The 25881-nt window shown below is 47.7% G+C and overlaps 2 pseudogenes across 1 annotated transcript; both read left to right on the top strand.

The window, feature by feature from the left end:
- The first annotated feature begins 4628 nt into the window (after positions 1 to 4628).
- Positions 4629 to 23818, top strand: LOC114588562 (uncharacterized; annotated as a pseudogene). Its single transcript, XR_013391261.1, has 7 exons — positions 4629 to 4776; positions 7408 to 7503; positions 13958 to 14094; positions 16423 to 16702; positions 17860 to 18041; positions 20270 to 20329; positions 23629 to 23818. The product of XR_013391261.1 is annotated as an uncharacterized LOC114588562 (transcript).
- A 15-nt stretch (positions 23819 to 23833) lies between these two features.
- LOC144326103 (protein mago nashi homolog pseudogene) lies at positions 23834 to 25183 on the top strand (annotated as a pseudogene).
- Positions 25184 to 25881: the final 698 nt, after the last annotated feature.

Raw genomic sequence — 25881 nt, 5'->3', positions numbered from 1 at the left:
CTGCTGCCACCGCGCGATTTCTGTTCTCATCCTGAAGCAAAGTTCTTAACCCGAGGTCCTATTTCTGGGTTAACGGAGTCTGTAACCTGAAGTGTCTGTAACCCGGGGTACCACTGTAGAGTGAAACTGGGTGCTCTCAACTGGCCCAGTGTGGTGTAGTGGTTAAGAGCGGTAGACTTGTAATCTGGTGAACCGGGTTCGCTTCCCCGCTCCTCCACATGCAGCTGCTGGGTGACCTTGGGCCAGTCACACTTCTTTGAAGTCTCTCAGCCCCACTCACCCCACAGAGTGTTTGTTGTGGGGCAGGAAGGGAAAGGAGAATGTTAGCCGCTTTGAGACTCCTTCGGGTAGTGATAAAGTGGGATATCAAATCCAAACTCTTCATCTTCTTCTTGTCCTGTCCTGGGTATGTGTGTGTGTGTGTGTGTTTGGCTGTCTAGCCGACCACAGGGTCTGGGAGTGGGGAGAAGAGTCCTCTCTTAAGCCAAAATGGGCATTTGGGGGGGGGGTGATGTCCACTTGTCTACCAAAACCACTGGCTGGCTGAGAACTACAAGATGCATCTGTTTCTGGCAGAAAGGAAGACTTCAGGACTTTTCGAGGCTTTGTTTACCCAGGCGCTGTTTCTTCCCTCAAGGTGTTTCCCAACACAGAGGCGCTTTTCATAAAGGCTTCAAAAAGCAGTGGGTGGGTCAGAGCATCTCTGAGAGAAGGTGGTTGAGGTGGGAGAGGCCCTTTTGAGGCCAGCCGGCTGCTCCTTCCTGGACGGGGGACTCCTGAAATAACCCCAAAAGCCTCACCTGACCATCCAGGCTAAGAATAGCAGCACCTGTTGGCAAGAGCATCCCTGGTCACACCCTCCAGCAAAACGCCAGAGGGCAAACTTCGGAGAAGTCCCCCTCTTTCCTTTTTCCTTTCTCCTTCTGTGATGGAACTCCTATTTGGGGACTTCCCTGGCTTTTCTCTGGCGAACAGTTCAAGTCTCCACCTCCATCGTTCTGTCTGGACACTGAGATCCAGCTCCGAGGGCCTTCTGGCGGTTCCCTCATTGCGAGAAGCAAAGCTACAGGGAACCAGACAGAGGGCCTTCTTGGTGGTGGCACCCATCCTGTGGAACGCCCTCCCAGCAGATGTCAAGGAGATAAATGACTATCTGACTTTTAGAAGACATCTGAAGGAAGCCCTGTTTAGGGGAGTTTTTAAAGTTGGATATTTTATCATGTTTTTAATATTCTGTTGGGAGCCATGCAGAGTGGGAGATTGGCAGGATATTAATAATAATTTATTATTATTATTATTATTATTATTATTATTATTATTATTATTACCGTACTGATGGCTTCAATTAATTTGCCATTAATTTGATTTTGAACTGATTTCTAAAATGAATTGATTTTAGAATGTTGTGTTACTTTTATTGTTGTTAGCTGCTCTGAGCCCGGTTTCGGCTTGGGAGGGCGGGATATAAATAAAATTTTAATACTATTAGTGGTTATGTAAGCTTACAGAATACTTAGAATTAGCCAAATTGACAGACATAATAAGACAAAAACCAAAAAGTGAAGTAAAAAAAGAATGGGAGTGCCTAAAGGAATACCTCAAAAGTCAAGGTTCGAGGACAGAAATCTGGCTGAGTCTGGAATAACCGTGTGAAGTGAAAGGATATGAAAGAAGGATTTATATCTGGATGTTAGGATAGAGATGATAAAGAAGACAGGAAGACACAATGAGAGATAAAGGAGGTGCTGCGGGACTGGTGGAAGTCAATGTCTTCTTGTTGTTTTAGTGTTTATAGTATTGCAAGATATTTATTTGTTGCGTTTTGTTGTTGTTGTTTTTAGTTGTTCCTTTCTTTAGTTTTCGAATGTTGGTTTTTGTGTGCTGTGTATTGTTATTTTTCGATATTTCTCGTGTTGTTGTGTGGAAAATACTAATAAAAATCACAGTGGTACCTCGCAAGACGAATGCCTCGCAAGACAAAAAACTCGCAAGACGAAAGGGTTTTTTGTTTTTTGAGCTGCTTCGCAAGATGATTTTCCCTATGGGCTTGCTTCGCAAGACGGAAACGTCTTGCAAGTTTGTTTCCTTTTTCTTAACACCGTTAATACGGTTGCGACTTGACTTCGAGGAGCGACTCATAGAACGCGGCGTGGTAGCCTTTTTTGAGGTTTTTGAAGACTTTGGTGATTTTTGAAGCTTTTCCAAAACTTTACCGACACCGTGCTTCGCAAGACGAAAAAAATCGCAAGACGACAAAACTCGCGGAACGAATTAATTTTGTCTTGCGAGGCACCACTGTATTTTTTTTAAAAAAAAATATTATTATTCAAGTTACAAGAAAGCAGATCCCGACTAAACATCTGTAAGAGCTTTTCGGACAGTGGAAGGGAGTCTTGCGTCTCCTCAAACACGACCTTTCTGCATCCTCCCTCCCTAGGCAGCCCGCTCACCTTGCCTCATTGGTGTGCCTGCCCTGGGGTTTAGTTCTGCATGCAGTTTTGCAGCACTGTCGAATTTTAATACCTGCCCTTAAGCAGAGCAACACCAGGAAGCCTCCCTGTCAAAATCTTGCAAGGGAGAAAGCCTTTCTGGGTTGCCCTCTTCTGGCAGAATTCAAAACTGCTTGTCCCTAGATTGCAATCAGAATTGCATCTACTGCCACGGTCTACTTCTCCACCATAACTTCCACGTTGCATAGGAGCTGGATGCATGGGACCTTCAAATGTTGCAGTGGGGTTGCGGCGCTCATCTCGCTTTATTGGCCAAGGGAGCCGGCGTACAGCTTCCAGGACATGTGGCCAGCAGGACTAAGCCGCTTCTGGCGAACCAGAGCAGCGCACAGAAACGCCGTTTACCTTCCCGCCAGAGTGGTACCTATTTATCTACTTGCACTGGCGTGCTTTCAAACTGCTAGGTTGGCAGGAGCACGGACCGAGCAATGGAAGCTCACCCCGTCGCGGGGATTTGAACCACCGACCTTCTGATCGGCAAGTCCTAGGCTCTGTGGTTTAACCCACAGCGCCACCCGCGTCCCCCTAAGGAACAATATCCTCAGGCAATTTCTTAAAATGGCCTTGTGCAAAAGCACAGAGGGTGTGACATAAAATCTCAGATCTGTAAAAACCTTCCCTGCAGGCAGCTCTAAAACGATGAGATCCAAATAGTTTCTGGTGATCTGGTGTGATGCAATGCCAAACTTTGGCAGAAGTTTCGTTTTGTTTTTCAGGAAAAAAACCCGTGCCAGTTTGAAGTGAATTGGATGGTGTTGGTGTTTGGGTGACCTCGTCACCCCCCAGGTTTGAGGGTCTGTTTGTGGGGTGCTGCAAAATGGGTTTTTTTTCGCTGTAAAACTTTTCCCCAAATTTGGTGCCGGTTTGGAGTGAATTGGACAAAGCTGGATTTCGGGGTGTTAACTATGAACCTGTTTGATGTAGCTATTACTCGAATGTGGGACGCTGCAAAACATGCAAAGGGGATCACATATTTTGGGGTTCACGGTTAATGAAGCTCACAATTTCTATGAGAGCGGGGCGGGGGGGGTCGGTTTCCTCTGTCCACACCGTCCAGATTTATATTTTATACGAAAGAAAATTTTAAACGTTTGTAGGTTTGAATTGAAATGCTTTGTAATGTGAAAATAAGGAACCGATTCACATTTAAGGAAGTATTTTTTATAAAAAAAGAAGATTTAAAGTAAAAAAAACGGTTATGGAAATGCGAAAATTTATTAATAGATGTTTGGAAGTCGGAAAGAGGGAGGGAAGGAAGTCGGTGCTCTGTCTGAGCAATGCTTTATGTTTTAGATTATAATAATAATAATAATTTATTATTTGTACCCTGCCCATCTGGCTGGGTTTCCCCAGCCTCTCTGGGCGGCTTCCACAGAAACCAAAAATACAGTAAAATCACACATTAAAAACTTCCCTGAAGATGTCTTAAGATGTCTTCTGAATGTCAGGTAGTTGTTTATCGCTTTGACATCTGATGGGAGGGAGTTCCACAGGGCGGGCGCCACTACCGAGAAGGCCCTCTGCCTGGTTCCCTGCAGCTTTGTTTCTCGCAATGAGGGAACCGCCAGAAGGCCCTCAGCGCTGGACCTCAGCGTCCAGGCAGAACGATGGGGGTGGAGATGCTCCTTCAGGTATACTGGGCTGAGACCATTTAGGGCTTTCAAGGTCAGCACCAACACTTTGAATTGTGCTCGGAAACGTACTGGGAGCCAATGTAGGTCTTTCAAGACCAGTGTTATGTGGTCTCGGCGGCCTCCCCCAGTCACCAGTCTAGCTGCCGCATTCTGGATTAGATTCATGTAATGAAATGTAACTAAATATGGAAAACTCAATTAAAAAAATGAAGTTGTTGAGCTTTTTTGACAATTTTACCCCACAACATGTACTACCACAGGAGCCGGATTAGGCCCCCAAAGCAGACTTTGGACATGCCTGCTTTATCCCCTTTCAAACCATCTGCTACTTGAAAGCATCCCTCCAGGGACTTGAGAATTTAATGAGTTTTCAAGTGAGGGGCTCCTGGAGAGGTAGATTGCCCTTTCCTCCTTTGATCTTCCCTCCAGACGTGTCTCCATCCCGTCTCAGGTGCCTCAGAGGTGCTGACTCCAGAGATAACACTTTCCTGCTATGTCCCAAGCCCCCTTTCGCCCTCTCTTGGCAGCCGCCTCCGCTTGACCCAGAAGACAGAGGTCCCTGTAGCAGAGAATCTCCCAGCCCAGAAGGATGCTATTTCTCTCCTGGTTCGTTTGTCTCTCCAGCTCTCTCAGTAAGTCTTCTTTCCTCCTTCCTTTTGGGGTGTGCTGGGTTCAGGGAGATGCCTTCGCAAGTGATGCATGCATAGGGCTACATTTAGGTTTGATGAAGCCCTAAGCTACTGAAGGTAATGGGGCCCTTTAAGAAGGCTGATTGCCGAAGAACTGATGCTGTTGAATTCTGGTCCTGGAGGAGACTCTTGAGAGTCCCATGGACTGCAAGAAGATCCAACCTCTCCATTCTTAAGGAAATCAGCCCCGAGTGCTCACTGGAAGGGCAGATCCTGAAGCTGAGGCTCCAAGACTTTGGCCACCTCATGAGAAGAGAAGACTCCCTGGAAAAGACCCTGATGTTGGGAAAGATGGAGGGCAGAAGGAGAAGGGGACGACAGAGATGGTGGGACAGTGTTCTCGAAGCTACAAAAATGAGTCTGACCAAACTGCGGGAGGCAGTGGAAGACAGGAGTGCCTGGCGTGCTCTGGTCCAGGGGGTAACGAAGAGTTGGGCATGACTAAACGACTCAACAACAACAACAACAACAACAAATATGTCCAGCTGTCCTTTGTCAACAACAAATTGTCACTGTTTTTGTGTGTGTGTTGAATAAAAGCTATATGGCAGTGGTGGCCAAACTTGGCCCTCCAGATGTTTTGGGACTACAATTCCCATCATCCCTGACCACTGGTCCTGTTAGCTAGGGATGATGGGAGGTGTAGTCCCAAAACATCTGGAGGGCTGAGTTTGGCCACCACTGCTATATGGTAATTTATAGACCTAATAGGGATCTAAAGCCATTTGCACATAACAAAATACGTATTTTACCAAAGTCCTTGTTGAACTGAAATACAAGTATGAAGTACAGTGGTACCTTGGGTTAAGTACTTAATTCGTTCCGGAGGTCCGTACTTAACCTGAAACTGTTCTTAACCTGAAGCACCACTTTAGCTAATGGGGCCTCCCGCGCCGCCGGAGCCCGGTTTCTGTTCTCATCCTAAAACAAAGTTCATAACCTGAAGCACTATTTCTGGATTAGGGAAGTCTGTAACCTGAAGCGTATGTAAGCTGAGGTACCACTGTATATGAATAGCGAAATACAATTAAGAAGTATATGAACAGTGAAATAATTGTTAAGCTCAAACTTAAAATGTTTTTTTTTTAAATTTATAACAGACTTAATAATGCAAACACATTGGCATTTGGCAATAACAAAAGTTCCTTTAGAAACACAGTTTACAAAGGCTCATAATCTAGTCTCTAGAAACTTGCTAGAACATGAAATAATAATAGGTGTAAATATATGATGCAAACTGCTAATAATTATAAATAGCAGACTGTAGGCACCCTATATATAGAAGGGAACAAACCAGTGATATTTTAGGGAGCAGGCTAGCAGGCGGGGCCCTTTACTTACATCATAGGAGCCTACAAAACACAAAACACTGTTGCTGTATGTAGGTTTTGTTTTATTTGTTTATTATCTTATATTTAGGAAATGTACAGGGACTGGTTGCATGGCAACATGTGTAAATGGCTTTAGATTCTTATGAGGTCCACAAATTGTCATAGAGCATATATTCAAACCAAAAAACAGCAACAATTTGTTGTTGACAAAGGACAGCTGGACATATAAAGGGCCCCATTACCTTCAGTAGGGACGTGGGTGGCGCTGTGGGTTAAACCAGAGAGCCTAGAACTTGCCAATCAGAAGGTTGGTGGTTTGAATCCCCGCGACGGGGTGAGCTCCCGTTGCTCGGTCCCTGCTGCTGCCAACCTAGCAGTTCGAAAGCACGTCAAAGTGCAAGTAGATAAAAAGGTACCGCTCTGGCGGGAAGGTAAACGGCGTTTCCGTGCACTGCTCTGGTTCGCCAGAAGCGGCTTAGTCATGCTGGCCACATGACCCGGAAGCTGTACGCTGGCTGCCTCGGCCAGTCAAGCGAGATGAGCGCCGCAACCCCAGAGTCGACCACGACTGGACCTAATGGTCAGGGGTCCCTTTACCTTTACCTTCAGTAGGGACGTGGGTGGCGCGGTGGGTTAAACCACAAAGCCTAGGACTTGCCGATCAGAAGGTTGGTGGTTTGAATCGCGACGGGGTGAGCACTGCTCTGATTCGCCAGAAGCGGTTTAGTCATGCTGGCCACATGACCCGGAAGCTGTACGCCGGCTCCCTTGGCCAATAAAGCGAGATGAGCACCGCAACCCCAGAGTCGGTCACGACTAACGGTCAGGGTCCCTTTACCTTTATTACCTTCAGTAGCTTAGGGCCTCATCAAAACTAAATCTGGTCCTGTATGGAAGGGATCACAAGGGTTGGAAGTTGGCAGGGATCATAAGGGTTCTATAGTCCGCCCCCATTTTTTGCCCAACTTGGTGCTCAAACCCACAGCCTTGGGATTAAGTCTCTGCCGTGCTCTGCCGACTGAGCCATTCCTTTAGTTTCCCTTAAGCAGCTGTTCTCAACCTGTGGGTCCCCAGATGTTATTGGACTACAACTCCCATCATCCCTGAGCTCTGGCCTTGCTAGCTAGGGATGATGGGAGTTGTAGTCCAACAACATCTGGGGACCCACAGGTTGAGAAGGGCTGCAAAGGTTTTCCCGGGTGTTAAGCTGGCGCAAACCGAGTGTTGTGACTTTTAACTCCAGGCATGAGAGCCACCAGCGAGCTCCACGAAGGAAGGAATCTATTTGCCAAGCACGGATGTTGCAAAAGGCGAGTGCGGTCTGTCTACATTGGACATGGTGAGTCGTCTGGAAAGCCAGGTTCTCTTCCAGCTGCTCTGTCTTCTGGTTCCCTCTGCTTGTTTCGTTTTAAACTTTCATATCCCACTTTTCACCCCGTACACTTTGAAGGACGCGAATCCGGGGAGCTATAGTCTGCGCCTAGCGAAACTACAGTTCCCAAAAAAAATTCAGGGGAAGGAGACTGTGTGCTTTAAATGCATAGCGTGGATTTGATCTCCGGCTTTAAAGAACATTGAAAGGCTTTGAGGTGGTGGCAACCAAGGAAACAGCCTTGGGAGAAAAATGGAAGTCTCCCCTTTCTAAAAAAATGGATGAATGAATGAATGCCAACATTAAAAATATGGGGAGGGAAAAAAACAGAACAGGCATGGTGCAGGAAAATATATTGCCCATCAAATGTTAATTATTACAAATTTACAAATGCAACGATTCATGAATCATAGAATCATAGAGTTGGAAGAGACCACAAGGGCCATCAAGTCTAACCCCCTGCCAAGCAGGAAACACCATCAGAGCACTCCTGACATATGGTTGTCAAGCCTCTGCTTAAAGACCTCCAAAGAAGGAGACTCCACCACACTCCTTGGCAGCAAATTCCACTGTCGAACAGCTCTTACTGTCAGGAAGTTCTTCCTAATGTTTAGGTGGAATCTTCTTTCTTGTAGTTTGGATCCATTGCTCCATGTCCGCTTCTCTGGAGCCGCAGAAAACAACCTTTCTCCCTCCTCTATGTGACATCCTTTAACGTCACTTTTAACGGCTGGGCGAACCGATGTGGTACAGTAGTTGAATGTGGAGGTGGGTTCGAATTCCCGCTCTGCCCTTAAGCTTGGGCCAATCACTCGCTCTACGCCTAACCCCCCCTCACAGGGTTGTGGGAATTAACGAAGAAGGCGGAGAACCATATAAACCATGTTGAGCTCCATAGAGGAAAATTTGGCATGTTGTAGATGCAATCAAGGGACATGGGTGGCGCTGTGGGTTAAACCACAGAGCCTAGGACTTTCCAATCAGAAGGTCAGCGGTTCGAATCCCCATGACAGGGTGAGCTCCCGTTGCTCAGTCCCTGCTCCTGCCAACCTAGCAGTTCGAAAGCACGTCAAAAGTGCAAATAGATGAATAGGTACCGCTCCAGCGGGAAGGTAAACGGCGTTTCCGTGTGCTGCTCTGGTCTGCCAGAAGCGGCTTAGTCCTGCTGGCCACATGATCCGGAAGCTGTATGCCGGCTCCCTCGGCCAATAAAGCGAGATGAGCGCCGCAACCCCAGAGTTGGCCACGACTGGACCTAATGGTCAGGGGTCCCTTTACCTTTTAGATGCAATCAATTGATCGATGGACCAGTCAAATAAAGTCAAACCACTGGTTTAGATGCATACGATCTGTATATAAACTGTTTTCCACATATATAAACCTCCCCCACTTTTTTTTTTTTTTGCTTTATAGCAGGCTCCCCCGCCCCCCCCCACCTGTAGTCCTCTAGTCAGGGGAAGCTTACGTCTCAGAGCAAACTTATACATTTCTACTCGGGAGTAAGCCCCACCGATTTCTCTGGGACTTACTCAAAGGTAAGTGCGCATAGGATTGCGGCCTTGAACGATGGCACGTGTAATATTTCAGTCGCATCTCTTACACTCCCGCGCTTTAAATATGTGTGATATTCTGTTTGCTTCTCTGTTCCGGTACAGTATTTTCGTTTAGAATAAATGGAAGAAGAGCAAAAGAGTGATCAAATGCAGAGGCCCATAGAGTGCTGGGAAGAATTTTCATTTTTAAAATTATAATAGAATCATAGAATCCTAGAGTTGGAAGAGACCACAAGGGCCATCGAGTCCAACCCCCTGCCAAGCAGGAAACACCATCAGAGCACTCCTGACATATGGTTGTCAAGCCTCTGCTTAAAGACCTCCAAAGAAGGAGACTCCACCACACTCCTTGGCAGCAAATTCCACTGTCGAACAGCTCTTACTGTCAGGAAGTTCTTCCTAATGTTTAGGTGGAATCTTCTTTCTTATAGTTTGGATCCATTGCTCCGTGTCCGCTTCTCTGGAGCAGCAGAAAACAACCTTTCTCTTAATAATAATAAAGTCCAAATCTTGACATTTTTAAGGCTTCGATCTTCCTTATCCAGAACCTATAGAAACATTTCCTGTATAAAGGTGAGAGGTCCCAGCTGTTGCTTTGACATCTGCATTGCAGATGTCAGAAATGCAAAAAACAAAGGAGGAAAAACACCAAGCCCTCCAGGTCTTCTTAAGAATCAGGTGTGAATTCAGACTCTTTGGGTTTGTTTGTGGGGGTTTTGAGGCGGGGAGCAATCTTTGCATTTCCTTCATCCTATATTTGTACTTTTTGTTCTTCCTGCCTAAGTGCAAGACCTTACATTTGTCCCTGCTGAAATTCATTTTGCCAGCCTGCGCAGAGGTCTCCGATCCGTTAATCAGTCAATAGAAACTTTATTCGCCTCAGCCAACGGCCATAGCAACAAGAGAACATTGTAATATACACGGAAGAAAATGGAAATTAAATATAAAATCACAGTTTAGGGTCCTGAGTCGACAGTCGGATAATGGACCGTCTTTGACATGTTAAGGTCATCTTGAATCCTGAAGATTCTGTCTTCTGCGGCATTAGCTACCCCTCCCAGTTTGGTGTCACTTGTGGATTTGATGTGCAGCATAATAATAATAATAGGGGGGCGCGGGTGGCGCTGTGGGTAAAAGCCTCAGTGCCTTGGGCTTGCCGATCGAAAGGTCGGCGGTTCGAATCCCTGCGGCGGGGTGCGCTCCCGTTGCTCGGTCCCAGCGCCTGCCAACCTAGCAGTTCGAAAGCACCCCCGGGTGCAAGTAGATAAATAGGGACCGCTTACTAGCGGGAAGGTAAACGGCGTTTCCGTGTGCGGCTCTGGCTCGCCAGATGCAGCTTTGTCACGCTGGCCACGTGACCCGGAAGTGTCTCCGGACAGCGCTGGCCCCCGGCCTCTTGAGTGAGATGGGTGCACAACCCCAGAGTCTGTCAAGACTGGCCCGTACAGGCAGGGGTACCTTTACCTTTACAACAACAACAACAACAACAACAATTTATTTATACCCTGCCCATCTGGCTGGGTTTCCCCAGCCACTCTGGGCAGCTTCCAACAGAACACTATAAAATACAATAACCTATCAAACATTAAAAGCTTCCCTAAACAGGGCTGCCTTCAGATGTCTTCAAAAAGTCTGGTAGTTGTTTTTCTCTTTGACACCTGGTGGGAGGGTGTTCCATAGGTCGGGTGCCACCACCAAGAAGGCCCTATGCCTGGTTCACTGTAACTTGGCTTCTCGCAGTGAGGGAACCGCCAGAAGGCCCTCAGCACTGGACCTCAGTGTCTGGGTAGAACGATGGAGATGGAGACGCTCCTTCAGGTATACTGGACCGAGGCTGTTTAGGGCTTTAAAGGTCAGCACCAATACTATGAATCCTTTCAATTCCTTCATCCAGCTTGTTTGTAAATACGTCGGACAACAGGGGCCCAAGACTGAACCCTGCAGTACCTCAATTGTCCCCCCCCCCCGCCAGGATGGCATCGAGAACAGTGGTACCTCTGGTTACGTACTTAATTCGTTCTGGAGGTCCGTTCTTAACCTGAAACTGTTCTTAACCTGGGGTACCAGTTTAGCTAATGGGGCCTCCCGCTGCCGCCATACAATCTCTGTTCTCATCCTGAAGCAAAGTTCTGAACCCGAGATACTATTTCTGGGTTAGCGGAGTCTGTAACCTGAAGCATCTGTAACCCGAGGTACCACTGTACCTGTCATTTGTTGCTGGCTGGGAAGTTTCAACCAGTTCGGAGTTTATCAGGGATGGGCTGTCATTCCTTTATGCCAGCGATGTCCAAACGTGGCCCTCCAGATGTTTTGGGACTACAACTCCCACCATCCCTAGCTAACAGGACCAGTGGTCAGGGATGATGGGAACTGTAGTCCCAAAACAGCTGGAGGGCCAAGTTTGGCCATCACTGCTTTATGTTGTGTTTCTTTGCCACCAGAAGATGGAGCTAGCCCAAAGGCTAAGGGCAGCCTTTGTACCTCTGTCTCGCAGCAGCCAAGATTTAACTACTATTTCTTTGGCGATCCCTCGTAGCCGAGTAAGATTGTCTTCCATGAACACGGTTTTAACAGTGAATCCGTAAGTGACTATGGAGGCCAGTTCTGGATCCACACGTCCTTCCACAGTGAGGACATAGGTTTCCGGACAGGAGTTGATCACAGTGTGCTTTTGCCAAGCGTGCCTTCCTCTTAGCACGTTTCTCCCTTTTGTCCTGAGTTCGAGTGTCTTCAAAGCCCATGACACCTTTGGTAAAGGTTGTTCTGAAACTGGAGCGCTCACAGGCCAGTGTTTCCCAGTTGTCAGTGTTCAGACTACATTTTTAAAGATTTGCCTTGAGACAGTCTTTAAACCTCTTTTGTTGACCACCAGCATTACACTTTCCATTTTTAAGTTCAGAATAGAGTACAGTGGTACCTCGGGTTACATACGCTTCAGGTTACAGACTCCGCTAACCCAGAAATAGTACCTCGGGATAAGAACCTTGCTTCAGGATGAGAAAAGAAATCGTGCTCCGGTGGCGTGGCAGCAACAGGAGGCCCCATTAGCTAAAGCGGTGCTTCAGGTTAAGAACAGTTTCAGGTTAAGAACGGACCTCCAGAACAAATTAAGCACTTAACCCGAGATACCACTGTAGTTCTAGGTTCTGCCAACCTAGCAGTTCGAAAGCACGTCAGAGTGAAAGTAGATAGATAGATACCGCTCCGGCGGGAAGGTAAACGGCGTTTCCATGCGCTGCTCTGGTTCGCCAGAAGCGGCTTAGTCCTGCTGGCCACATGACCCGGAAGCTGGACGCCGGCTCCCTCGGCCAGTAAAGCGAGATGAGCGCCGCAACCCCAGAGTCGGTCAAAAAAACAAACAAAGCAAAACAACAGGGAAACTGATTTTCGGGTTTGGTGGGTGTGTGTCAGTAAATGAGGGGAATTAAGACTAAGAGAGCTGAGTGGGGGGTGCTGGTGTAGTCTCGCTGTATACAAATTGTACAAGTGACAGTAAAGTGTTTCAATGTGCAGGGGGGTTGGACTAGATGACCCTCGGGTCCCTTCCAACTCTACAAGTTTATGATTCTACGAAAAAACGCCCACACCCCAAGCTACACACCAGATCCTTCAGAGGAGGTACAACCAGATCAAGTGACTTGCCTATTTCCTAGACACACACACAGAAACCACCTAGAGACTCCAGCACAGTTTATTTTCTGTGCTAACATGTGGTGGCCTTGCTCCAGCAGTTGCAAGCTCTTTTTAAAAAATCCACATTTTCAGCAGAAAGCAAAGCCACATAATTCACGGCATTTCAGAACACCGTTTTTTATAGTGCTGCCCTGAATTGCTTCTCTCCCCACCCCCCCAACCTTAATCACTTGGTCAGATTTGTGCCAAAAAAAAAAAAAAAACAACCCAGGAGGAAGAAAACTGTACATTCCTTAGCTGGCATTTTGGGGCATTCGCTTCCTTCATAATAAACTTAAAGGGCAGCCTTGCAAGCAAGAAAACCTTTATTCAGAGATGTGCTTGCAAGGTCATATCTACTCCCCAGGCCCCTGCCGCCCCACCCCACCCCATCTGATCCTTTTGTCTATTTGACACTGCAGATTATGGTCTCCCACTGATTTGCTAATCTAATACCTGGTACTGGTCTCACACCCTATTAACACAGCTAAGACAGTGAAAGGAATGGTAAATAGTGATGGCAAACTGGTCTTAGGCTAAATGTCTGGATGTTTTTTGCTTGTTTGTTTTAATAACTATTTTTTATGTGTTGTACGCCATTTTTTTAAAACCTTGTCCTTCTGTTAGGGTGGGCTGTTAGGGTGCTGAACGGAAAATAATATAGCGCAACTGACTTTCAGGGTTGGTGTGTTGTGTGACAAGCGCACAGAGTGCAATGAGATTGAGTGTTTGGGGGGGAGTGAGGCTTGGTTAATTTCATTGTACACAGGTTGCACATTGATTCGCCGTTTCTGCGCATGCGTGTGACGTCATTTTGACCGCCCGCCCATGCGTGAGCGGCGAAACCTGGAAGTAAACTGCTTTGTTACTTCCGGGTCGTTGCAGCGTGCAACCTGAAGATACTCATCCCGAAGCTACTTCAACCTGAGGTATGACTGTACAGTGGTACCTCGGGTTACATACGCTTCAGGTTACAGACTCCGCTAACCCAGAAATATTACCTCGGGTTAAGAACTTTGCTTCAGGATGAGAACAGAAATCATGCAGCAGCGGGAGGCCCCATTAGCTAAAGTGGTACCTCAGGTTAAGAACAGTTTCAGATTAAGAACAGACCTCCAGAACAAATTAAGCACTTAACCTGAAGTACCACTGTATTCTTCTTCTTCAAACATCCTTTCCCTTGTTTTTCTACGCAGATCTCTCTGGCAGCCAGGTGAGCATCGACCTGGGCCTCTGCCAGGCGCACTGTGGTGGTACCCGAAGAAAGAGCGCATCAGGTTTCGCCGGCATCTCCCGCCAATCCTCCATGCTGGACTTCCTCAAAACCAAAAAGGTACGGCGTCTGTTTTTGTTTTAAGAGCACAATAAGCCAGTGGACACTGGTCTGTTTGGACGACTTAACGACCAGAGCCCTGGCTGACATTTTCCTCCTCCTTAGTGGAAAACTCCGCAGGCAGCTCTGACACCACCTGGTGCTCGGTTGTTCGCGAAAAGAAACTAAAGGAAAATATCAGGGCAGGGGCTTGACCATCGCTGGCATTCGGCAGCTGTGTAAATGCAGTACGTTTGAAGCACCCCAAAGAACCCTGGGAACTCTAGTTTCTTGGAAGGGAGCTAGGGCAGGTGGAAGGGAGCCCAACTACTGTTGTTGTTTAGTCGTTTAGTCGTGTCCGCCTCTTTGTGACCCCCTGGACCAGAGCATACCAGGCACTCCTGTCTTCCACTGCCTCCCGCACTTTGGTCAAACTCATGCTGGTAGCTTCGAGAACACTGTCCCACCATCTCGTCCTCTGTCGTCCCCTTCTCCTTGCGCCCTCCATCTTTCCCAACATCAGGGTCTTTTCCAGGGAGTCTTCTCTTCTCATGAGGTGGCCAAAGTCTTGGAGCCTCAGCTTCAGGATCTGTCCTTCCAGTGAGCACTCAGGGCTAATTTCCTTGGAGTGGTTTCTTGCAGTCCATGGGACTCTCAAGAGTCTCTTCCAGCACCAGAATTCAAAAGCATCAATTCTTCGGCAATCAGCCTTCTTTATGGTCCAACTACTGTAGGAGAAGAAAAACTCTGACCCTAAACCTTGCGGGATATCTTTGGAAGATGTCCAGCACCTCCCACTTTCTTCTTCTTCTCCTTCTTCTCCTTCTCCTTTAAATACATTTATTTATTTGGTTTCTCAAATTAAAGTTTTACAATCACATATCCAACATGCAACATAAAAACAAGGTTCCATAGAATCTCCCGGACTTTCCTTGTCTCCTTTGTGGGTCCTACTCTTTAGTCATTTCCTCCTGCGTCTTTTATAATACAATCCAAATCTTTTAGGTAAAGGTAAAGGGATTCCTGACCATTAGGTCCAGTCGTGGCCGACTCTGGGGTTGCGGCGCTCATCTCACTGTATTGGCCGAGGGAGCCGGCGTACAGCTTCCGGGTCATGTGGCCAGCAGGACTAAGCCGCTTCTGGCAAACCAGAGCAGCGCACAGAAACGCCGTTTACCTTCCGGCCAGAGCCGTACCTAATTATCTACTTGCACTTTGACGTGCTTTCGAACTGCTAGGTGGGCAGGAGCAGGGACCGAGCAATGGGAGCTCACCCCGTCGCGGGGATTCAAACCGCCGACCTTCTGATAGGCAAGTCCTGGGCTCTGTGGTTGTGGTTTAACCCACAGCACCACCCGCGTCCCATTCCAAATCTTTTACATCTCCATTATATCCAAAATTCAAATTACAAGTGTTATTCCAATCCTATTAACGATTTTAACTGTTTACAATGGTTTTTAAGGTAAACTATAAATTTCCCCTATTCCTCATTAAAATTTTGGTCTTCCCGATTTCTGATTCTTCCAGTCATTTTAGCCATTTCGGCATAATCCATCAACTTGGTCTGCCATTCTTCCCTGGTAATGACTTTTATCTTCTTTCCATCTCTGGGCCAATAACATCCGCACAGCCGTGGTCACATACACAAATAATCTTTTCTGCTCCATTGGTATTTCGGCACCTGGAATTCCTAAAAGAAAGACTTCAGGTTTTTAAGCAAAGTTATTTTAAACATTTTTTTTCAGTTCATTATATATCATTTCCCAAAATTCTTTTACTACCATACACGTCCACCACATATAATAAAAGGTGCCTTCTTTTTCCTTACATTTCCAACATATATTTGACCCTGTTTTATACCTCATATAGTTTTCTTTCAACGTATAACATGCTGTGTGGGGATGTGGGTGGCGCTGTGGTCTAAACCACAGAGCCTAGAAAGTTGGTGGTTCGAATCCCCGCGAAGGGGTGAGTTCCCGTTGCTCGGTCCCTGCTCCTGCCAACCTAGCAGTTCGAAAGCACGCCAGTGCAAGTAGATAAATAGGTACCACTCCGGCGGGAAAGTAAATGGTGTTTCTGTGTGCTGCTCTGGTTCGCCAGAAGCAGCTTAGTCCTGCTGGCCACATGACCTGGAAGCTGTATGCCGGCTCCCTCGGCCAATAAAGCGAGATGAGCACCGCAACCCCAGAGTCGGCCACGACTGGACCTAATGGCCAGCGGTCCCTTTACCTTTATAACATGCTGTCAATTTCAAATCCCAATTCCATAACTTCTCCCATGCTGTAAATTGTATATAATACCCGAAAAACTTAGCTTTCCCTGCTTTCTTCTTCTTGCTCTTCCTTCCAGCTACAGGAGAGGTTCCCCAGCTCTCTCGCAGGATCCGAACCCTCCACCAGGTTGCAGCATTCCTGCCCAGCGAATTACCGCTGCGAGCCCAGCAGTGTCCGGGTACAAGAGCTCTTGCTTCTGGAAGGCGTTCGACAGGTGGAGGTGATTGAGGGCTGCCAGTGCAATGCTAGCCCATCCGAATGTCTCCGGCTGCCGTCCCTGAAAACCTTCTTCCCAGACTCCCCTCTGGAACAAACCTTGGACATCGGCAGGTGTTCCAATCCAGAACATCCCGGAGGTAATGCGAGGCAGAGGTGTTGTGGATTGGAGCTCCGGGACTTTTTTCAGAGCAGGAGCAAGGATGTCATCTGCAGGGGAAACCAACAGGGCTTAACAATAATAACAACAAGATATTATTATTATTATTATTATTATTATTATTATTAATACCCCGCCCATCTGGCTGGGTTTCCCCAGCTACTCTGGGCAGCTCCCAACAGAATTAAAAGCACAATAAAACACCAGACATTAAAAGCTTCCCTAAACAGGGCTGCCTTCAGATGTCTTCTAAAAGTCAGATAGTTGTTTATTTCCTTGACATCTGCTGGGAGGGTGTTCCACAGGATGGGTGCCACGACCGAGAAGGCCCTCTGCCTGGTTGCCTGTAACCTCACCTCTCGCAGTGAGGGATGGAGGGGTGGAGATGGAGGTGATCCGGAAATGACAACTAATGCAGAATGCGGCAGCTAGACGGGTGACTGGGGGCGGCCGTCGAGACCATATAACACTGGTCCTGGAAGACCTACATTGGTTCCCAGTACGTTTCCGAGCACAATTCAAAGTGTTGGTGCTGACCTTGAAAGCCCTAAACGGCCCAGTATACGTGAAGGAGCATCTCCACCCCCATCGTTCTGCCCGGACACTGAGGTCCAGCGCCAAGGGCCTTCTAGCGGTTCCCTCCCTGCGAGAAGTGAAGTTACAGGGAACCATGCAGAAGGCCTTCTTGGTGGTGGCCCCCACCCTGTGGAACGCCCTCCCACCAGATGTGAAGAAAATAAACAACTCTCTGACTTTTAGAAGACATCTGAAGGCAGCCCTGTTTAGGGAAGCTTTTAATGTTTAATAGGTTATTGTATTTTAGTGTCTTGTTGGAGGCCGCCCAGAGAGGCTGGGGAGACCAAGCCAGATGGGCGGGGTATAAATAATAAGTTGTTATTATAAATTATTATTACAGTGGTACCTCTGGTTGCAAACAGGATCCGTTCCGGAGGCCCGTTTGCAACATGAATAGAATGCTACCCGAAGCTTTTAATGTTTGATGCATTACTGTATTTTAATATTTTGTTGAAAGCTGCCCAGATGGGCGGGTATAAAATAAAATAATAATAATAATAATAATAATAATAATAATAATTATTATTATTATTATTATTTCCGTCTCGGATCTCTTTTCAGAGGGGCTTTTCTGCTTGCCCATGGATTTCGACTCCATTCTGATAAAGACCCCAAATGGGCACCGTTCGGTTCAGATCGTGGGGAGCTGCCGGCTGAGGGAGCCCTGTTACCGGGTCTCCCACATGGAATACTACTACGAGGTGGTGCTCAACTCTGCGGGAGAAAAACTGGAGCTGATTAAGGTGTGATGCTTCTTCTTCCTGCTTCCGTTGCAAAGCCCACTCACGTTCATAGGGTGGACTCCAACTCCCATCCGCCCCGGCCAACCAACATGATAATGGAAAGCAAGTCTCCTCTTCTCTAGGCTAAGCCTATCCAACTCCCTCAACTGTTCCTCATCAGGCTTGCTTTCCAGTCCCTTGATCATCTTGGTTGCCCTCCTCTGCACATGTTCCAGCTTGTCACCATCCTTCTTAAATTGTGGTGCCCAGAATTGGACACAGTATTCCAGGTGTGGTTTCACCAAGGCAAAAGAACAGCCCTTAAGATATTTGGAGATGGCTATCATATCTGTCATGGTCCGGTTCACGGGCGATCGAAGTCCCGGCTGGGGACGTTGGGACTGGGGGCAAGATGGCGGGGTGGGAGCAGGAACAGGAGTCCAGAAGCTAAGAGTTAGGAAGCCAAGAGTCCAAGGGTCAGAGAGCTGGGAGTCAAGAAGCCAAGGGTCCAAGGGTCAAGAAGCGAGGAGTCACAAAGTCAGGGGTTTCAGGATGAAGAAGCAAGGAGTCACGAAGTCAGGGGTCTGAGGATCAAGAAGCAAGGAGTCAAGGAGCCAAACGCAGCAAGGCAGGGAACGTGTTGCTGTGGCAAAGAGCCGAAGGGAAAATGCTGGCCTTATATCCCTTCCTGGCTCTTGCCAGCAGGTGTTGTGAGTTACCAATCGGCCTCACCTGTGCGGCCACCCCTTGCCTCTCCAGAACAAACTTAGGAAGGCCCCAGTCCTGCGAAGCCCTACTGGTCACAGGGCCTGGCTCCTGCACGCACATCTGACAATATTTCCTCTCAGTCTACTGTTTTCCAGGCTAAACATACCCAGCTCCTTCAACCGTTCCTCATAAGGCTTGCTTTCCAGACCCTTGATCATCTTGGTTTCCCTCCTCTGCACACCTTCCAGTTTGTCCATATCCCTCTTAAACCGGGGAGCCCAGAATAGAGCGGGATACTATTCCTTCCCTCGATTTGGACGCTATGCTAGCCTAGAATTTCATTCGCCTTTTTTTGCTGCCGCATCTCGCTGTTGGCTCACATTAAGCTCATGGTCGACTAAAAGCCCTAGATCATTTTTGCACGTCCTGCTGTCAAGCCAGATTCCCCCAGCCCCTCACATCCTATTATTGTGCCTCTGTTTATTTCTAAGGACCTTACATTTGTCCCTGTTGAAATTCATTTTGTTAGCCTGGGCCCAATCTCCCAATCCTTCTTTTTAAAAGACATCTGAAGGCAGCCCTGTTTAGGGAAGTTTTTAATATTTAATGCTGTATTGTTTTTAACACTTGATTGGAAGCTGCCCAGAGTGGCTGGGGAAACTCAGCCAGATGGGCGAGGTATAAATAATAAATTATTAAAGGTAAAGGTAAAGAGACCCCTGACCATTAGGTCCAGTCGTGGCCGACTCTGGGGTTGCGGCGCTCATCTCGCTTGACTGGCCGAGGGAGCCGGCGTACAGCTTCTGGGTCATGTGGCCAGCAGGACTAAGCCACTTCTGGCGAACCAGAGCAGCGCACGGAAACACCGTTTACCTTCCCGCCAGAGTGGTACCTATTTATCTACTTGCACTTTGACGTGCTTTCGAACTGCTAGGTTGGCAGGAGCAGGGACTGAGCAACGGGAGCTCACCCCGTCGTGGGGATTCGAACCGCCAACCTTCTAGGCTCTGTGGTTTAGACCACAGCGCCATCCACATCCATACAGCATGTTATATGTTGAAAGAAAACTATATGAGGTATAAAACAGGGTCAACCGCGGACCTTCTGATCGGCAAGTCCTAGGCTCTGTGGTTTAACCCACAGCGCCACCCGTGTCCCTAATAGATGATGAGGATGAGGATGATGATGATGATGATGTCAGCTTGTATCTGGATTTTATCTTCTGAGCTACCCCTCCCAGTTTGGTGTTATGTGCTCAGCTTTTAAAGACTCTCATTTTCTGTGTGCTGTTTTCTGCAGCGATCAAACTCCAAAATAATAACTCCTCTGGGAATGATGTTTAGCTAAATGTGCCCCCCCCCCCCCCGTTTTCCTGTTGCAAAGCCAAGCTGTGTTTTCCTTCTTCCATGCTGGGGGTGGGTGGTCCTAGGAGGTGTATTTGTGAATGACACATATCCTTTTGAATTCCCACCACCCTGGCAAAGACAGTGGGAGGCCGGCAAGTGATTTCCCCTTCTCCTTTTGTGTTTCAAATCTTCCAGGAAATTGATGTCAGGAAGATGCTTAGGGCAATGTGACCCTGGAAGTCCCTGCCTGCTAAGGTAAGCACAGCTGCCCCAAAGGTGTGAGCGCAGGTGCTAACTGCACATCCCAAAAAACCCTGACAATTGCAGTTCTAAATGCAATGCCCACAAACTGCTCTAAGGGGAAGGTGTGCGAGCACAGGAGATCACACACACACAATGGCAACACCTGAGAGCAGAATCCAAATAGATTGTTCCTGTTAATTTCTGTGGATTGGGCTCAGCGACAGACTGGGAGAAAGAGATTCCCCAAGGGAGGTTTCTAGAGGTGTAAAGTGCATCATTCATTCAGTACACGCCCCCCCTAAATGCTGGGCTCATCCACACTAGGGCTTGCTGGGGATTATGAACTAGGGACCCCAACATTGGGAACCCCTCCAAACCTGTGCCAAAGGTTTATATGTAATTATACAGATACGATAATCTTTATTGTCGTTGTCCCATACAGAACAACAAAACTGGAAAAAATCTACATCAGACATTCAAAAACTAACAAGCCAGCTATCCCAGCCTGGTTAACCCCCTAAAAACTCTGATACCCCATAATTGAATACAATATACTCCCACAGAGGCTACCTTACACTGCGTTTAAAACCAAAATCGCATTTGGATAGAAACTGTTTCTCAGGCGGCTGGTCCTAGTCTTTATAACCCTGTACCTTCTTCCAGAAGGCAGAAGCTGAAAGAGATCATAATTATATGCGCACTAAACATGGTGAGTCGTAAATAAAAGAGAGAGGAAAAGAGAAACGGAACCCGTGTGGAAAGGAAAATAAAGGGGGGACGGACTCCCAAAACTATATATACTTTACAAGGTTTTAATTGTACCTCACCAGATCTTAACCTATTACAGTATTTGTAAGAATGGGTTCCAGATATCGTAGAATTATTTGTCCATGGCAACTCTGCGGTTATATGCAAGTTGTTATGCATGTTGCGAGTTGGCAAAAAGTCTTCAATCCAATTGTAGAAGGGAGCCGCATTTCCCCCCCCCCAGGTTTTTTATTCCAGTATTTTTTATTCCAGTATTTTATTTTTCCAGTTCATCAGTATCCGTCTTTTTGCTGTGGAAAGGGCACCTGTGCTTGCCTGGGATTATGAACTAACATTTAGGATCCCCTCTAAACCCGTCCCAAAGTTTTGCAGCCGTTTTGCAGCAAAACACACTCCCATATTTATTTATTTTTTGCAGTGTTCCGTAAGCCAAGTAATTGATACATGAAGCACAGGGTCCGTAGTTAACACCCCCCAAAATGCAGCAGTGTCCATATCCCTAATGGATTGAGGTTGAATCCTGACAAGACAGAAGTACTGTTTTGGGGAGACAGGGGGCGGGCGGGGGTGGAAGACTCCCTGGTCCTGAATGGGGTAACTGTGCCCCTGAAGGACCAGGTGCGCAGCCTGGGAGCCATTTTGGACTCACAGCTGTCCATGGAGGCGCAGGTCAGTTCTGTGTTCAGGGCGGCTGTCTACCGGCTCCACCTGGTACGCAGGATGAGACCCTCCCTGCCCGCGGACTGTCTCGCCAGAGTGGTGCATGCTCTAGTTATCTCCTGCTTGGACTAATGCAATGCGCTCCATGTGGGGCTACCTTTGAAGGTGACCCGGAAACTACAACTAATCCAGAATGCGGCAGCTAGACTGGTGACGGGGAGTGGCTGCCGGGACCACATAACACCAGTCCTGAAAGACCTACATTGGCTCCCAGTACGTTTCCGAGCACAATTCAAAGTGTTGGTGTTGACCTTTAAAGCCCTAAACGGCCTCGGTCCAGTATACCTGAAGGAGCGTCTCCACCCCCATCGTTCTGCCCGGACACTGAGGTCCAGCACCGAGGGCCTTCTGGCGGTTCCCTCATTGCGAGAAGCAAAGCTACAGGGAACCAGGCAGAGGCCCTTCTAGGTAGTGGCGCCCTCCCTGTGGAACGCCCTCCCACCAGATGTGCCCTATGCTGAACGATGGGGGTGGAGACGCTCATCTCACTCTATAGGCCGGGGGCCAGCGCTGTCCGAAGACACTTCCGGGTCATGTGGCCAGCGTGACAAGCTGCATCTGGCGAGCCAGCGCAGCACACGGAAACACCATTTACCTTCCCGCTGGTAAGCAGTCCCTATTTATCTACTTGCACCCGGGGGTGCTTTCGAACTGCTAGGTTGGCAGGCGCTGGGACCAAACGACAGGAGCACACCCTGCCGCGGGGATTTGAACCGCCGACCTTTCAATCGACAAGTCCTAGGCGCTGAGGCTTTAACCCACAGCGCCACCCGCGTCCCGCAATGCCTACCTACATAGCATTAATATATCTGGTTTCTGAAAAAGGGTTTACATAACAAAATCCATTCAAAATACCATCCGGTTTACCTCCCCCCCCCCCACTCCAACCCACCCACCCACCCGGTCAGGCCTTCCTTCTTCATATCTTTATCCATGTACACAGTCTGTTCATTCGAGCTTGTATGTTAGGCTTGGCTTCCCCTCTTCCTATCCAGTCCCTGTAAAATGCCCATTTATTTGTGATTCTTTGGCATTTATTTTCCCATCTATCCTCTGCCACTATCTGTGCAAATATTTCTGATTGTATGTATTCAAAAACATAATCCTTCCATTTTTCCATATTTCATTTGGCCTTTTCTTTCCACCCCAAAGCAATAACTGCCATTCCAGCTAGAATCATAATCTTGTACAACCCTTGCTTATTACTTTTTACTTTATTTCCCAGTATTCCCGAAAATAACAAATCCCTATTAACTTCTATGTTTATTTGAAATAATCCAGAAATTACCTTTATAATCTTTTGCCAATATTCCTTAACCAGATTACATTTGTAGAGGGGTAGCCTTACAACCTTACATCGGGACACGGGTGGCGCTGTGGGTAAAACCTCAGTGCCTAGGACTTGCCGATCGCATGGTCGGCGGTTCGAATCCCCGCGGCGGGGTGAGCTCCCATCTTTCGGTCCCAGCTCCTGCCCACCTAGCAGTTCGAAAGCACCCCTAAGTGCAAGTAGATAAATAGGTACCGCTTTATAGCGGGAAAGGTAAACGGCGTTTCCGTGTGCTGCGCTGGTGCTGGCTCGCCAGAGCAGCTTCGTCACGCTGGCCACGTGACCCGGAAGTGTCTCCGGACAGCGCTGGCTCCCGGCCTCTTAAGTGAGATGAGCGCACAACCCTAGAGTCGGACACGACTGGCCCGTACGGGCAGGGGTACCTTTACCTTTACCTTAGCCTTACAACACCTGGAAGCAGCCAGGTTGGTTTAATAGGACGCCCTAGCCTGAAATTGGCTCTCACGTCCAACTGCTTTGTTTCTCAACACAGGGACCCTCAAAACCGAGGCAAGTGCCTTATCTGGCGCGCAGACATCTCCAGCTCCTGCAACCCTCACCAATACGAGACACATACCTTCCGGAGCCGAAGCGGGGAGCTGCGCACTGTCTTTGCCGTCCGAGCTTGCAAATGCGGGGTCTTAAAGGGTCTGGCGCCGCGCAAAAGACGAGGTTTAATTTAGCAAGTCAAAGGGAGGATGATTCCGCTAGCCAACGTCTCCCCCAGATGTGGTTTGTCAAGAGGTGGCGAATACATGAATAAATGGGCGGTATTTTTTTGGGGGGGGGGGATTTCAGTTATTTCAGCCTTCAAGACTCGATAGTGCACCTACTTATAAGTAGCTAGAATGAACATTGCACATTTTGGGGAGAGGTTTAGACGGGGCCAAGCTTCCTGTTTGGGATATTGTCCTGCTGGGACCAAAGGAAAAAGGATGTTTTAGGACCTGTTTGGTCGACTTTATTTCCCCTCTAAGCAAGGAGGGACATGACAAAGGACGCCCCCCCCCCCTCAACCTATGATCAAATATGCCTGAAATAGTGACCCAGGGCATTTTAATACTTTAATAACTTTCCTCTGGTATAACTGGGTCCATGTTTTGTACTCTTTAACCATTGTTGTTGTTTAGTCATTTAGTCGTGTCCGACTCTTCGTGACCCCCTGGACCAGAGCACGCCAGGCACTCCTGTCTTCCACTGCCTCCCACAGTTTGATCAAACTCATGCTGGTAGCTTCGAGAACACTGTCCCACCATCTCGTCCTCTGTCGTCCCCTTCTCCTTGTGCCCTCCATCTTTCCCAACATCAGGGTCTTTTCCAGGGAGTCTTCTCTTCTTATGAGGTGGCCAAAGTACTGGAGCCTCAGCTTGAGGATCTGTCCTTCCAGTGAGCACTCAGGGCTGATTTCCTTCAGAATGGAGGGGTTTGATCTTCTTGCAGTCCATGGGACTCTCAAGAGTCTCCTCCAGCACCAGATTCTTGAGAGTGATCAGCCTTCTTTATGGTCCAGCTCTCACTTCCATACATCACTACTGGGAAAACCAGAGCTTGAACTACAATATGACTATATATGACTACAATGGACAAAGACAACAGGCAAAAGGATCCTAAGTACACAAAAGTGTGATGGAAGAACTGAAGAGGATAATCGATAACAGTGAAATCACGAAAGAAGATGATGTCTTATGGCCGCATCCTGACAGAGTTGGCCGGCAAGAGCTTGGAATTGTAACTGGTGGTGAACACATCTCTTTCACCGCATCAAAAATTGGTTCTCTTATTGATGTAAATCAGTCCAAGGATCCAGAAGGTCTCAGAGTGTTTTACCGCCTTGTCAGGACCTCAAGTTTCTCGTCTTCAGTCTCATTGGATTACACTTCAGGATTAAGCCAATTTAAATTGCATGGATTTAAATTTGTACTGTCAAGTTTCTTTCAGTGGGGTCACTTTCCATTCCTTATCTCTCATTGGTTTTATGTGTGTCAGACTTTTTACAGAGAGAATTTAATAAATGCTAAACAGCTTTTCCCCCCTTTTAAAAACAAGAACATGCCAATGTTGCAAAGAGTGGTCATTTGAAAATGTCGCAGCCGGGATACAGGACTGAACTCTGGCTTAACCCAGAAGTGTCGAAAGTGTCCCATATTATTAGAGAGAGGGTCACATCTGCACCATGCAATTAAAGCAGTTAAATGCCGCTTCAAACACACACCAGAATGCTGGGAACTTTATGGTTTGTTACAAGGGCTGACGGTCGTTTGACGATCCCTCTTTCTCTCCTAGAACTACAGTTCCCTGGGAAGAGCGATTGGTTGCAAAAACCACAACAGCTCAAGTGATAAAAGAGTGGCGCTGTGGGTTAAACCACAGAGCCTAGGACTTGCCGATCAGAAGGTCAGCGGTTTGAATCCCCACGACGGGGTGAGCTCCCATTGCCCGGTCCCTGCTCCTGCCAACCTAGCAGTTCAAAAGCACCTCAAAGTGCAAGTAGATAAATAGGTACCGCTCCGGTGGGAAGGTAAACAGCGTTTCCGTGTGGTTTCTGGTTCGCCAGAAGCGGCTTAGTCCTGCTGGCCACATGACCCGGAAGCTGTACGCCGGCTCCCTCGGCCAATAAAGCGAGATGAGCGCCGCAACCCCAGAGTCGGTCACGACTGGACCTAATGGTCAGGGGTCCCTTTACCTTTAACTTACCCAAGTACATTTTCATATTTGCTTAATTTACCTTCCAGAACCTTATGTGTGA

Source organism: Podarcis muralis, chromosome 18 (genome assembly GCF_964188315.1).
Source record: "Podarcis muralis chromosome 18, rPodMur119.hap1.1, whole genome shotgun sequence".
In the NCBI taxonomy this organism is placed as follows: domain Eukaryota; kingdom Metazoa; phylum Chordata; class Lepidosauria; order Squamata; family Lacertidae; genus Podarcis; species Podarcis muralis.
Note: the sequence above shows the minus strand (reverse complement) of the source record. Positions and strands in the feature narration are given on the sequence as shown.